Below are 9966 nucleotides of genomic sequence, written 5' to 3' on the forward strand. Positions count from 1 at the left end.
TCCTGTTATCGTGCAATGTAATACATCATGTAATACAGGGGTTATATTTTTCTTTTACAAGCTTCATCATTGGTCAAAATCGTTAGATTACGTTTATTTCCTCCATGCACGAGATAAACCGGATTTTTAAAAATTGCTGTCCGAAAAATTAATACCGACAAGGAAAACAGAAGAGTGTTTAGTGTCTAAACACCAAATTGTCATCTTTTTTTTCTTCATTTCAAACTTCAATAATTCCAAAAATATAATTTTTTATGCCATTGACGGACGAAACGATCGAAATTAAATCTGAACAGAGAAACTTATATAATCATATAAGTACTCGCAATTACCTTCGTATTAATCTAAAATTAGGCCAATACGAATTCGATAGGAAGTTTTCTCGTTGCGCGCGCGTCAGCCATGCTAAGGATGTACAGAAGAACGCATTTAAATACTCATATAAATACCCGCGATTACTTTCGCATTATTCCAAAAATCAGGCCAATGCGAACTCGATAATATTTTACAGAAGAACGTATTTAAAGATATAAATACTCGCGATTACATTCGAATTATTTGCAAAAATTCCGCCAATACGAATTCAGTAATATTTTCTCGTTGCGCGCGCGTCAACTATGCTAAAGGCTGAGCAGAGAAACTTATATAATCATATAAGTACTCGCGATTACTTTCGTATTAATCTAAGATTTATAGGCCAATACGAATTAGATAATATTTTCTCGTTGCGCGCGTTTCAGCCATGCTAATACATGTTTCACTTTCATTTCAACGCTTTAAAGCCATCATGCATCTTCCGCTGCTGTTAAGTCGTTCACACGCAAGTGACAAAACTAGGAATATTTTATTGAGAAACCTCGAAAACGCCCTCATAAGGGCTGTGAGAAATTTCCTTTTATCATGCATTGTCGAAAAGGGTGAAAAGTCACTTGATGTGTGAAGAATCTACTAGGTTAGACCACGCAGCAGGAATAAACCATGCACTATATTAATCATGCATTATTCTACCTATGGTATGTAATAATACCTCAACCAGCTTCTACTTGTATATAACTGTCTCATCGTCCAACATCTGATCCTGATAACTGTCTCATCGTCCAACATCTGATCCTGCGACGATCCTTCAACATCTGATCCTGCGACGATCCTTCATCACAAAGATGTGATATTAATTTCTAAGTCACAAATATTACTTAGGTATTAATGTACCATACCATCTGATCCTGCGACAATCCTTCAACATCTGATCCTGCGACGATCCTTCATCATCTGATCCTGCGACGATCATTCATCATCTGACAACAAAAGTATGATATGAATAATTTCCAAGAGAGAAATGTCACTTATGTATAAAGCACTCAGGATAAATTATACCGAACCTCCAACACTCCAACGTCAGTCACTCGTGGCCTTCGCATTGCGCACGCGAATACAAAATGTCATGCACGTTTTAATACAAAATGTCATGCACGTTTTAATACAAAATGTCATGCACGTTTTAATACAAAATGTCATGCACGTTTTAATACAAAATGTCATGCACGTTTGAATACAAAATGTCATGCACGTTTTAATACAAAATGTCATGCACGTTTTAATACAAAATGTCATGCACGTTTTAATACAAAATGTCATGCACGTTTTAATACAAAATGTCATGCACGTTTTAATACAAAATGTCATGCACGTTTTAATACAAAATGTCATGCACGTTTGAATACAAAATGTCATGCACGTTTAAATACAAAATGTCATGCACGTTTTAATACAAAATGTCATGCACGTTTTAATACAAAATGTCACGCACGTTTTGGTACAAAATGTCATGCACGTTTTAATACAAAATGTCATGCACGTTTTAATACAAAATGTCATGCACGTTTTGGTACAAAATGTCATGCACGTTTTAATACAAAATGTCATGCACGTTTTAATACAAAATGTGATGCACGTTTTAATACAAAATGTGATGCACGTTTTGGTACAAAATGTCATGCACGTTTTAATACAAAATGTCATGCACGTTTTAATACAAAATGTCATGTACGTTTTTGTACAAGAAAGCAAGAACACTGGACTATCATTTCCTTCCAAAAATACATAGTTCATGTTTTTATGTTTTAGGCGCTCTCTGAGCGATATTTTTGTCTGGACTATATAGCCGTCAAGATGGAGAAAACACAAGTGATTGGGGCCCCAGAATCACTTGTATTCACTCCGCATGCGCTTGATACGACCAGACTTCATGCAAAAATCATGCACAGGCGGAAAACTTGAAAATGAAGGAGGTAAACAGAAGAGTGTTCAGTTTATATCTCAGTCAAAAAAGCCAAATTCCATGCAATTTTTACTCATGCATATTGTCGAAATCGAGTTTTGTATTTGCGTGCATAAATGTCCCAAGGCAGGTCCGACATCTCTTTACGATTCTTTCGTTCTACAAAAACAGAACTTCGGTAAAACAAAAGGACAGGGAAGTCTAGCATAGTACAATCATATACCAATACAAATAATTGTATAGGCATTGAGTTTCAATCCGTCTTTCCCTTTCAAAACGAGCATTCCCTTTGGGCAACCCTGTCCGAAAAACGAATAGGCCAGCCGGGAAAGTTAGTTACAGTCATAAAGTTCGAATTCATTTCTATATATCAAAAACTATTCTAGTTTCGTTCACCGTGACTGTCCGTGTACAAAGTACAAACGTGTTTTCTCAAGTCACAAATGCAAAATATACATATATGAATAGAACAATACCTATTATTCCGCAGCGAGCAAGCGCTTGTGTTTCGTCTTTCCCATCTTTCGGCGCCGTAGTTCCTTCTGAAATGCAAGGAAAAACAAAATCAAGTTAACAGCTCACTTGAATTTCACATTTGATATATTTCAATACGAGATATAGCAGTAAAAATCAGTGAGAAGTATTCGTCCGGTCGCTAATTGTCTTCTGGCTATTGAAATCAACATAGCGATGATTTGCGAAGCCATGGAAAGATCAAGCCAACAGATTATTTTAACCAACCATGAGCATGTACCTGAGCGATATTCCTCCAACTTTTCCGCCCTAAATTTCTTCGAGTGATCCTTTTTTCGTCGAGATTATCACAAGTCTGAGTTCCTCCTCGAAGTTTCTGTCCTTTTATTATCCGAAAAACATTCCAACGGACAATGCACTTTATACATTGATGACACTTAACAGTAAGGCTTGTTTTCAAACGTCATGCTTCTCATGTGCCGAGCGAATTAACAACAATAGATAATGAGGTATTCTCATTAATTATCTATTGTTTTAAATGCGTTCGGCGCATGAGAAGCACTAAAAGAAGGCTTAAAAGCTTTAGACCCGATCCGACCCAGTTTGGCAGATTTGCATAGTTTTGCACTCTCATGAAAGGCAATATATTTTGCATATTTCTATTCCAACCTCCAATTATGTTTTCCACGTTGTTCAAGGCTAGGATAGGACATATCTCCCAGAATTAATAAATAAGATATTTTGTAAACTATGGTTGTTGTTAAATACAAGCTAAAAACGTATTAAAAGTGTTTCACCATAACGCAATAAACTTCAGATTCTGCATGCACCAAAAAGATTTCCCATCCAACCCATGATCTGTATACTTACCTTACATGAAGTATCCGTTACTGAAATTCAAGATGGCTGAAACTCGGGGCCAGTTCGGGGCTGACTACACGCCTAAAAACGATCAGGTTGATGCAACATTGATATGAACAGCATCGAACAATGTTGTGCTGCCCACATTGTTCAGAGTTGTTATCAACTTGGAACAATATTGTTGGAACTGAATCGGGTGTAACAATATTGTTCCAAGTTGATAACAACTCTGAACAATATGGGCAGCACAACATTGTTCGATGTTGATGCAACAACCTGATGAGTTTTTAGCCGTGTACGCCTCACGGGCGTTCTTTGTGGATGACATCAATACATTTAGTATGCGGTTGTTCACACAAACTCGTTATTTCTTCGTAAATAATCGTAGCATGTTCGTATTGATATTGCAAAACAGATCGGCGGCACAGAACTTTAAATACTTTGTATGCGTGTTATTTTAAGTATTTACAGTGTCTATTCACATCCTCAACTATTTTGCTGATACACATTTGGATTTAATATGCATCTTTGGATCTTTGTATTCATTTCACTGGGTGAGATTATTTTTTACAAACTTAAGATTTTACAAAACTATTACAAAATGTTGAGGTGCAATATTTTTCAACTACTATAAAAATTTATGTCAGAAAATTCTCTCTATATACCCACTTCTATATATAACTCTGACTATCCCCTACGTTACCAACCAAAAATAATATTTGCATCCAGTAGCACCGGCAAAATGTTATTCACAACATGATAATACTGTCAGGTGGCATGATGTGACAGATGCCCCATAAGTGACACATCCCTGTATAGCCCAAACTATCTTATGCATGGTTTGCATGGTTTATTGTTGTGACTGATTGGAATAGACCAGGGTTAAGAAAAAGTACTTGTGGTTCCGACTTCCCAACCAATCCTATTTTTTTTTCTGCCAATCAACCCACATTTTTTGACATCATTGATGGTGCAACCCTATGGCCTATTTTATTTGGGTGGTTGCAGGTTGCTCATACAGTGTATTGCAGGTTGTTCATAGAGTTCACAATATGAAACCGGAACCACAGGGTTTTTTGGGCCCCAGCATTATCTAATTACAGTAAAACATTTCTTGTAATGCTTGACCATAATCCAACATGACACAGCTGGCATGAAAAATTGGCCACAAGCATCACAACCAATCCAGTCATCCCCATCATCTTCTTTACAAACTTGCAAAGTGAATTGTTTCTTCTGTTTAAAAAAAATATTATATTTCCACAAGCAATTGCCCAAATGTATCATCAAACAATTTCCTCCTCAACTGGTGGAAGAGTATGCAACAGTTAATGGGGTTTTTATAATAACAAAACTACAGTATCTGCCACCATAGTCACCGAAGAGGGATAAACCATGTTAATTCCTACATCAACCTCGTTAATACCTATTCTGTGACGTAGTGTTTGTTAACCATTACACTGGCGATTAATGCATGAAGATGTGGTTTCTTTGTATTATTAATTAAATCCCAGACAATTTTACTCAGAAACATGCACAAATATCTACAGTAGTCCATAAGTTAATTTAATAATATCATATGCAAGTGTACATGCATGTAATGTAATGACAGAATCTTACTCAGCAAAGTCATCATAACAGCTTCCAAAAAGTGAATATGCAAGTTTCTCTCTTTCACTATTGATGTTAAAAGATTAGTCAAGCGGTTCTTCCCTGGTTATACAGCGTGCAAACTGAAAATAAAAAAATATTTTGACAGGCAAGTGAACTTTATATACAGTTAAATTTAAGCATTTGTGTTAACACATTATCTGGTAATATGTCCTAAAATTACCTACATGATGATGGATACTAACCAAACAAACCAGAACACCACAGTTATGGTTATCCTGCTGCACAAAGTGTCTAGGCTCTATACCTCCCAATCCTTGCTCTTCCAACAGTTTTGATATCCACCACAGTGCTAAAAAATTAGGAAATAAATATGTCCAGGTTTGTCCTTTGCATTGCACGATGAAAGAAAAAAACTACAAGTCTTTGCTGCTCCAAACAGTATTATATATGAGTGTAGTCTAATCATCTTTGGGATGTGGACCAGTGCACAACACAAATTTTTTCATACCTTATGTTGTCAATGAGTTGCTTTAACGCTGAATTGTTTGTAAATGTTATTGATTGCTGCTGTTGATGATGATGTAAAGGATCAAGATATAATCGAAGTGACTTTTTGCAATGATCACCTGTAAATCATAACAACATTATCCATACAATATTAACTAGCTGCATAAAGATGATCAAAATATAGTAAATGAATGTTTCATAATACCAACAGTGTCCAGTGGTTTGAAGTGATGTTCATGGGGATAAACATTTTCTCTATGCCACTAAAACTTTCTCCAAACCATAGTCTGCGGGTGCTCGACTGCCTTTGAATAAGTTCACAAAGGGTGGTATCTGCATAGAACGTTTCTGGATTGCATGGATATGCGTAATTTCCACAAAATGCTTCTATCACCTATATACAATGCGATTTAATTACCATTGGTACTGTACAAGTGTACATAGATTACCTATGGATATCATATAACTTAATCTTGTCGAACATGCATGCAATTTTTTATAAATCACTCTGTGAACTTGCTATTTGGAAATTTAATATAACTTTAAAAAAGTAACTACCTTATCTTAAGCCAACCAGGAACAATTTTTGTGTACAACTGACTTTATTTCCTTGAACATGATGCTATAGCCAGGGGGGAGTAATGTGCACATGTCTGATATGTTTAGTTTCACGGGTCCAAATTCCAGTACTGTGTTCTGAGACCCATTCTTGCACGCGTAAATAATTCTTTCGTATGGCGAGAGGTATTTTGTTGTGGATGAGCTGTCATTTAATGACTTGACCATGTCTTCAATTTCCATTGGCAAATCACAGCTGAAAAGAAACTGTATTTAATATGCTCATTCCATAAACTCTGTATTGGCTAAATCTCTTTATGTGCTTTTCTCATTCTATATCTGAGATAACGCAGGGCTAAACGTTAAAGATTAAATTAATTGTTAAAGAATCTTATTCTCAATTTTGGGTTCAGGTATTCTGTAATCTGAGCAATAACTGAGTATAACGATATAGATACAAGCATTACAGAGACTTAAAAATGATAGTATATGCACCTGTTTTCGAGTAATGGTTTTGTGTCAGGATCGGATAACTCTTCATTGGGTGGGTCCAGAGTAAGATCAATGAATGGGTGCTCTTGTACAAGTAATTCCTGTAAAAGAAGATCAATCAAATTTGTTGTAACAGCGATATAAATGGTTGTTTTCTGTATTGTAGGTGGGGAAGAGTCATTTAATTTTTTAAAAAAATTTTCACCTTATCTTCATTTGTGTTGATATTTGTTGGTGAAACGATCTTCTTCCGTTTTTTCCTAAGAGACAACTTCTTATGAAATACTTTATGGTAATCTGTTGATGTAATTTTCAATTTCTTCTTTTCAGGGCTACTTCTAAGAAAAAGTCCATCTACCTTTGGACAAGTTGAGCGAAGTGCCACTTGTAGATTGTCAGCAATGTTTATCGCGTCTCGAAGCATCTTCGCATCTTCTACCAAAAACGAGATATTCTTCAGTCCAAGAGCTTATCTTGAAACTGCCTCTTGAGTGTCGCAAGAGTGCCGGGTTCTACTGGTGAGGTGAAATTGTTTGCAGACAAAGACTGATTGCTTCCAAGTGCTTGCAAGTCCGGTGGTGATCCCTCTGGAGTTACGTCGGAGTTTCAGGTGGATCTACTGTTTCTTTATGGAAGTTGGTGGATTGATTAGCAAACCGTCAGTATCTAGTGTAATAAAGACGCTTTCTCGATAGGCCAAAGGCAAGCTCGAAAATTGCCACTTGGAAAAGAAATTAAAGATCGCAAAGAAATGCTTGCATGGAAAAGTGGATTGCCTCCAAGATTCGCATGTGCAGCTCGGAAATGAGAATTTAACCAGGTAGCTCAGTTTCTTGTTTGAACTTTTGACCAGAAACTTCCCTTGTTGATCGTTTAAACAAGTAATGTCCTTTTCCTGGATCTCCTGGGCAGCGAATTTATTTTTAAGACAACGTTTAACGAAGTTTGGGTGGACGGTTTTGCAGGTAGTCATGAACAATCGCGTTGTACTTTCGGTATGAACCGCTCAAACGTAAGTTAGCACTTAGGTAGGTTTGATATGAATCTGGCAGGAAAGAACATACAATCATGACGACGATGCCGTAGAGTGATTTGTCAATGGATCTGGTAGGTAGTCGTACTTGAATAGCCTGTTCATAGACTCGACTCCGTTATTGGTATTGACGATGTTTAATGCTTGTGATTTTCGAAAGGCGTGACACCAGCGAAAATGACAAGCGATCCACGTTTTTTCCACATAACTTCTCACATTTCCCTTTGTTTTATAGAGCATTGATTGGCGAAGCTTGGATAACTCGTCGTTATACTGCGCCTCTGTTGCAACTCTGCCAATTGTTGTCATTGATTTCTGGAGAAACTCTTGCTCACTCTGATCAAGCCCGTTTTTCCACAATCTGACCCAACGCTGGATTGCCTGCTGACGGCTGATATATGCAATAACACCAGGAAAGCACGTTTCGATCGCCCCAATTTCAGCGGCTGAAAAATCCACCATAAAGTATTTTGGACTCCAGTCCCGGTTCCATCCTCGCAAGATCCCCAAGGCTTCGGATATGGAAATTTCGTCCTCGTGTTGACACATAAACTCAGCAACTACTTTGTAGCCAACGTTGGTGTTTACGCACAAGAAGAACAACGGCATGGCATATTTCGTGGTTTTGTACGTCGCGTCAAGTAGGACAAGATCGCTTCCATATTTCAGAAGAAGTTTTCGTTGCCACTCTTCTTGATGAACAAAAAGAAAATTATCGCTGTCGTTAGTGGGCACGCTGCACCAAAATAGTTCGGTTCGCCCTCTTGGTTCGCAGGAAGAATCTTGTACTTGGCGAAGACTTTTTTAAATCAGTTATCTTTCGAAGAAGAGACTCTTGGTCATCGTTGCAGTATTTTCCAGCGGCAATAGCTTTTAAAATATGATTTCGTAAGTCCTTGGAACTCGGATAGTATCTGCGATTTGTTTTCCTTGGCCACGTGTGTTTCGGAGCACCAGAAAAATGCTCTTTTTCCACGAATTCGTCCAGACATCGTTTAACCTCCTTTGCACCAGTGACATTTTTCTTTGCGAGATCATAGATTCGTTCGATGATTCTTTTGTCAATTACTTGGTTTACCGACGAACTTTCTCCAACTGGATGCCCTGAATGCTCCTTGCTTAAAGGGATTTTCAAGTAGTGTCGTGTAGATGTCTTTAACGCCTCATTTGAACCCAGTTTTTTTTAAGCTCTTCTAGCGTTTTCTCTTTGGCCATTCGGATGCTGTTAGGAGTAGGCAAATCATTTGGTAATTCAAAGTCGTCGAATACTTCAATATGCCGTAGTTGTACAGCAGCCGAACAATTTAGTTTTCGCGTTCCTTGTAATTTTATTCGACGATTCCTTCCGTAGTTGTGCTCGTGTACAGGCTTTGGCTTCCAACTACCTCTCGCATCCTATATATAGACTTTGGTAATGAAAAAAAAAATAATTGTGTAAAAAATAATTGTAAAAAAATGCGTTGTACCTTTTCAGAACCATGTAAACAGTGTCTGATCTCTGCTCCAACGATCACAAAAGGATTACCAAAAATCGAAACAGGTACATTTCCGCGCTTGTGCTCGAAAATTGGAGACGCTAGGAAAATCATTGGATAAGCAATCAGTACGATAAAATGCACAACGATGATACTGCATTTTTTTCGAAGTACAAGCCATAATATACATTAATAATGGCAATAATATATGAGTGTATAACTTAATTTAAGAAAATGTCATTTTACCTGTTTCAGAATATCTTTTATGCCCCTTCGGTCTGAAATGTGATTCTGTCGTCACGAAACATGTCGAGCTCAACGCCAAATACTGTTCGATAACTTCCTCGTAATTCTCTCCGTTAACATAACCATAACAGTAAGATCCTTCTATTCGAAAATCTTGTAAAATCGTTTTCAAAAAGTCTACTTTCTTTTCCACAATACTATCAATACCGACACTTTCCATGTTTTAATATCAGAACCGATTTGCTTTGGCGAAGTATTTAAATTTCGGCGCCATATTTAAATATTTCCCGCAATTTCGAAATTCGTTCGGCTGACCAAATGTAATGATGTCCCGAAAGTGATTGCAATACGAACATGCTACGATTATTTACGAAGAAATAACGAGTTTGTGTGAACAACCGCATACCAAATGCATTGATGTCACCCTG

The 9966-nt window shown here is 37.2% G+C and overlaps 1 pseudogene; it reads right to left on the minus strand.

Moving 5' to 3' along the window:
- Positions 1 to 7400: 7400 nt before the first annotated feature.
- Positions 7401 to 9758, minus strand: LOC114545120 (annotated as a pseudogene).
- Between the last annotated feature and the right edge of the window lie 208 nt (positions 9759 to 9966).

The sequence above is a fragment of the Dendronephthya gigantea genome, unplaced genomic scaffold (assembly GCF_004324835.1).
Source record: "Dendronephthya gigantea isolate DGI-Jeju-01 unplaced genomic scaffold, DenGig_1.0 1306, whole genome shotgun sequence".
Taxonomy (NCBI): domain Eukaryota; kingdom Metazoa; phylum Cnidaria; class Anthozoa; order Malacalcyonacea; family Nephtheidae; genus Dendronephthya; species Dendronephthya gigantea.